Source organism: Pogoniulus pusillus, chromosome 10, assembly GCF_015220805.1.
Source record: "Pogoniulus pusillus isolate bPogPus1 chromosome 10, bPogPus1.pri, whole genome shotgun sequence".
In the NCBI taxonomy this organism is placed as follows: domain Eukaryota; kingdom Metazoa; phylum Chordata; class Aves; order Piciformes; family Lybiidae; genus Pogoniulus; species Pogoniulus pusillus.
The window spans coordinates 11,244,332-11,250,750 of record NC_087273.1 but is presented as its reverse complement, the minus strand read 5'-3'; positions in this window follow the sequence as shown (position 1 = coordinate 11,250,750).

Sequence of the window (6,419 nt, the reverse complement as noted above, 5' to 3'; positions counted from 1 at the left end):
TGAGGCTTCTGATTCTGCCAGTAGATGTATAAGCTTATTTTGGCCTATGCAGGCCATCCATGACAGCCTTTAAGTGATTTTTTTTTTTAAGGGAAAAGCGAATCTGAAATAGTCTTCCCTGGTTTCTTAAGTGGCTGGCAGACTAAGAATAAATCAATGACTAAACTCTAAGAAAGCATTTATTACTCAATGAGTGTCATTAAAAAATAACTAAGTACAACATTACACATTTCATGTGATATATGTGATGAACTGAGAAAGAGGAGTTTCTCTACACTTAAAATGGAATTGTATAAGCTTTGGGTTGTACCTTAGAGCACCCATATCTAGCTCAATGCTGTTCTTGTGCAAAGACATCTTCTGTGATTCATTTAAACTATCTATATTAGCAAACAAATATTTTCAGATAAAAGTATTTTCAACAATCTATGTCAGTCCTAGGCTGCTCATGTTTCCTCTGGTATTAACCAACAGAGCAGACCCATTCAAATGAAGACATCACAAAAAATTTACAAGTCAGGCATTAGTCTCCAGGCTGTAAGCTTAGATTCTCAAAGCTGCAATGTGCAGTGAGAGGTGCATGTAGTAATGTGAAGTAGAACTGCTCAGGGTTTAGTCCCACCACCTGTGGCCTGACTGTCTCATCAAGTATTTTAGTTCACCTCACAATCATGACACATTCTGTTCTTTCACTTTTCGAAAGAAAGGCATGCATACATTTCTCACACTATGTGAAAAAGGATATTGTTCTTGAAATAAACTATGTTCTTTGAAGAATTCCTCTTTCCACATATGAATAGCTGTCTTACTGAGAAAGTCATCCTTTACCATTTTCTTAAGATGTCCAGTACTTAGGAGAAATAATTGGACTAGTTCATGTGTCTTTGTTCACTAACCACTATCATTCTGACAGCAAGGCACCTAACTTACCTGGAGAACTAACTGTAGACAAAAATATATAAACACTCTCATTTTCAAGATTAAGCGAAGGAATTATTGTTTCCATTTCAGTTGTCATCTAATGTTGTAATTGTACAACAGCATCCCATCAAAAGTCCTTATGGTACTACTAAGGTATATCTATTCAGAATGTGATGATCCACTGTGACAGCCTACAACATCTTCACTGATAAATCTGTTCTAGTGTTGTTCAGAAGACCTATTGTGAATTTCAAGCTAAGCTCAGGCATACTGGATTAATAAGTCTAAATTTCCTGAGAAGTCTTTAGTTTTCCATTAATTTATTTATAAGGAAACTTCACATGTGATAGAGCTAACATGAATTGGACTAATACTCATCTTTCAAATTATCAGCCTGCAGATTGGGGATTAAGTAGCAAAGAGATTCAGTCAGAAAGAGGAGAATTCAATGGATTTTGTTACCACTGTAATATGACATCATTACATACTATAGAGTTTTCAAAACACAGAAGGCTCACTCAAGTTCTACTCTGATTCTGAAAAGGGATTCCTGTCTTGTCTTGAAACACTTTAAAATCATTGTTCACAAGTTAAACTTTCTTTCATACAACAGCAACAAAGGCAAATATCAAAACTGGACATCAAATATTTCCTTCATTCTGAAACAATGTTTTTAAAACTAGCAAATGCATCTAAAACTTGTCTAAAAGATTAACAGAAACATGAACTGGCTGGAGTTTAAGATTAAACACAAAGGGTGCAGATAAAATATATGTGCCTGGTGCCATCTCCCGGTAGTTTAGAGGTAAAACCACCAAAAATACCAATACGTATCCCTTAGGATACTGATAGGGTATCAGTACGTATCCCCAGGGCTTCGGGGAGGAGGAAGTTGCACCAAGGGAGATTTAGGTTGGATTTTAGGAAAAAAATATTTATGGAGAGTCTATTCAGGCATTGGAACAACCTGCTCAGGGAGGTGGTGGAGTCACCATACCCTACAGGTGTAAAAAATGCACAGACATGGCACTCCAGAATGTGGTTTACTGGCCATAGTGGTGTTGGGTCATGTGTTTTCCAAGTGACATGATTCTATAATTCTAAGACTTTAAAACCAATTTCTCATAATGAATACTTAAAATTCAGAACAATCTTACCCAGTTGCACCACTCTCACTGCTGTTAATGAAAAAGTACAGTATTGCAATTTGTCATAATAGTCTGTGGTTTGTTTCTAAAAATAGCATTAGCCAACTTGAAAAGCAATACTGTATGTATTTTGACAGCTGATGCAAGGTACCTACACTTATCCTGCAAACTGTAATGCTACAAAGTCTGTTGAAAACATACTTGACTAACAACAACCACCACACAAAGACACCCTCAAAAAGCAGCCTGTCAAAAAGTGTAGTATTTTACAGTCATTCCAGACAAAGATAAAATCTCAAAGGACTCCTGGATAAGAGCCGTGGAGACAGGATGGAATGCAGTAAAGAAGCTCACACACAGCAAAACAATTTAAAGATAGGAAAGTGATTTAAAGATTTAGAAGATTAAAAACCAACCAAACAAAAAAAACCCCATCAACCAACTCTTCCATAAAGGAATAGTGACGGCTCTTGACAGTGCTGGTAGCCCACCCTACGTGCAGGGAAAGCTTTTCCTGAGACCCACACAAATGTCGTACAGCAGAGACTACTCAATTGGCAGATAACAAGTAACAGTTTCACCACAAATCTTGGCAGCTCAGCCAAATGAGACCTGCCTCACTCAGCATCTGACCTACAAACAGCACGAGCTGGGCTGAGGAAGGAGGAATCAATATGTCTAACCTGTAGAGAAAGAATAACTTCAACACCTGCCAGGAATTCTTAGTGCTAGCAAATCCAGAGAGGGACAGCATTCTAAAACCCTAAGGAGAATCAAGGCGATGCACAGAAAACCTCATTAATGTTTATAAATATGTAAAGGGCAAGTGCCAAGAGAATGGAGCCAGGCTCTTCTTGGTGATGCCCAATGACAGGAAAAGGGGCAATGGGTGGAAGCTGAGGCACAGGAATTTCCATGTAAACATGAGGAGGAATTTTTTCACTGTGAGGGTGACAGAACACTGGAACAGGTTGCCCAAGGTGATTGTGGAGTTGCACTCTGGAGATATTCAAGACCTGCCAGGATGCATTCCAGCGTGATCTGCTATAGGTGATCCTGCTCTGGTAACATGGTTGGACTAGAAGCTCTTTTGAGGTCCCTTCCAGCCAACCTTCTGTAATTCTGTGATTCAGTGAAAATAGGAGGGAAGAATGCAAAAGAGTTAATATGGGCTTATAAGGGCAGAATCTCCTCCTACAGTGTGGGAAGAAATGACTCAAAAGAGCTTGAGATCTACCAGAAAAGGCAGACATTAAGGCTGTGTTGGCCAAGGTAAGATTTCCTTTCTCCCACAGGAAAAACTGTTTTTATTGAGGCTTAATGTGACAATTTATTAAGGTGAAATGGGCTTTTGTAGCAAACACAACTTTCATTTTATAGGCTGTTTTGCTATGCTGAGACCTGTTCACATCACCCTGAGGGTAAAAAGAAAATGGAGAAAGAACTGCACAAGTAGACTATGTCTTCTCATCTGCTGAATGACTATGGGAATATGACCTGAGTTGTTTAAAAAAAAAAAAAAAAAAGTGATGGCATATCAGTGATTTGGATTGTCCCAGGTTCACTGACAACTGCCGTCAGGAAGCAATCATTAAATGTTGCAGAAAAGCCAAGCTAAACAGGGGACATTTCCTTCCACAGAAAAAGAATCAAAAACATTGTCATTACATCAAGCCATAATTGAGAAACAGCAATGACTAAAGAATCGTTAGGGGACCTAAATTGAATACAACTGGGATGTCACATTCCTTATGAAAATTAAGGTTTTAGCATGAGATAATTAAAGCAAGGATAGCCAGCTCCTGGTATGCCAGAACATATAACTCAACCTGTCATCTTGATTCCGGAGAGTCCCTCAGAGTTGGTCAGGAAACAGGCTGTCAGCCACACAAATCATCCACTAACCACAGCAGTCTTCCTGCTGTTCTCCCTTGCAAAAGCCCCACAGCCCTCCTCCTGCCATGTGCCCTAAACAATAGGTGTAATCATCACATGGAGCATGCCCATACAGCAACATGATGAAAGGACTCATGTACTTATGTTCCCATCATGCTTGACTGGGCTATGCTCATATGGCGACTGCAGATGAGTTGCACGACAGAGAACAGCTCCAGGGGATACTGGATTGACCTGGCAGAGAACCTGAGACAGAGAACTGAAGCAAATGAAGACAAACACGGTGGAGCTTAGGATCTGTAGAAGGGAAACAAAGGTGAGAAAATCCAATGCAAAGGCAAATGTAGCAAAGTCAGAGAGAGAAAAATATAAAATTAAAAAATGCAAACGTTTTTTGGGTTTGTTTGTTTGTTTTTGTTTTAGGGGGGAGGGCATATCAGGTCAGAAAACAGTGTTAACTGCAATACAGAACTGTGTATAGGGAAACGATCCAGGATGCTGTGAAATCTCTAGAATCATTCCAGAGCAGGTTGTTTGGGGCTCTGAGCAACCTGTTCTAGTTGTAGGTGTCCCTACTTATTGCAGGAGAGTTGGACTAGATGAATTTTAAAGGTGCCTTCCAACCCAAAACATTCTGTGATTCTGTGAAATACTATGGGTCAAGTTCACTGAAGGAAGCTTAGGATCTTAACAGAGGTCCTGCGGATCACCTCCTCCTCAATGCCTCCTGAAAGAGTCTTGGGAGAAACGAAGACAATGCTGTCTGTTGTTGACAGATCCTATCTGCTGTCAGTTATCAGACCTATCAACAACAGACCTTCAAGACATTAAAGCACAGTGAAATTAATTTGGTAAACAAGTTTGGATTTGTTCTTCCATTTAACGGTAAAACAGCTGGAGGAGAAATGTGTAAATATTAATTACAAGCTCAACTTTTCTTTGTCTGGACTCACACATGAGGGCTTTAAGACCTTTGTATTTATCACAAAAATGAGCAGCTCTCCAGCAATCTCAGTGGGGGGAAAAAAGGCAAATGCATTAAAAAATAGGGGGTTGAGACCATTTTGGTATAGATGAATAAAAGCAAGATAGTATGAAAGGTCTGAAGCAAAACAGTTGATACCCACAGCTATCTAGATTCTAAAAGCTGGCCTTCAGATAAAAAATGCTTCCATTATCATAGGCTTTGAAATACACCACTCTTACTCAGAAAACATTTTATTCAGAAGATTAATGTATAACATGAAAGTTTTCTAGGTTAATAGCTAAATCATTCAGGCCCTTTCAGAACTTTACACGATTTCAGGACTGTGCTACATGTTTTAATCACAGCAGTATGAACCCTGAAACAAACTGTGCTCCCTCTCAGATAAAAAATTGGAACCAACAGAAAGTGGTTTATTATGACAAAATAAACGGTCACATCATCAATTCACTCTTTTAGCAGCTGGCCTACTGCACTGTGTCATGACCGTACAGTTTTTATCCTAGATTTAAATACTTCTGCTTTGAACATCACTTTGCAACATCACAGGATGCTAGGGGTTGAAAGGGACCTATGGAGATCTTTGAATCAACCCCCTAACTTCATTTTAAGGCAAGTTCTTTTCACGGTCAGGATGGTCATCTAAAAGGTCTGTCTTAGATGGTATCACAGTATCACAGTATTATTAGGATTGGAAGAGACCTCACAGATCATCAAGTCCAACCCTCCACCACAGAGCTCAAGGCTAGACCATGGCACCAAGTGCCACGTCCAATCCTGCCTTGAACAGCCCCAGGGACGGCGACTCCACCACCTCCCCGGGCAGCCCATTCCAGTGTCCAATGACGCTCTCAGTGAAGAACTTTCTCCTCACCTCGAGCCTAAATCTCCCCTGGCGTAGCTTGAGGCTGTGTCCTCTTGTTCTGGTGCTGGCCACCTGAGAGAAGAGAGCAACCTCCTCCTGGCCACAACCACCCCTCAGGTAGTTGTAGACAGCAATAAGGTCACCCCTGAGCCTCCTCTTCTCCAGGCTAAACAATCCCAGCTCCCTCAGCCTCTCCTCGTAGGGCTGTGCTCAAGGCCTCTCACCAGCCTCATCGCCCTTCTCTGGACACACTCAAGCATCTATTCATTCCAGGTACTTCAGAATAATCATATTCAGGGAAGAGGTTTATTTGCCCAACAAATCCATTAATTTTCCACTTTGCATTTATGTGTATTGATTGCTGTTACTGGCTCACTAGCTGGCCACTGGGCTCCTATCTCAGTAGACTACCTCATGATACCACTTAAATATAGCAACACTTAACACTTACTTGCTGTTTGATTTGGTCTCTTTCCTGTTAACCTACGCCAGTTTCATCTCTTTGCTAATCACTGCTAGTTGCAGTCTTCATTGTAGTAACAGTACTGAAGTGCTCTGAGGAAAGAGCGTTTGCCCTTCACTACGGCAGCCTGGCAGCAGAGGT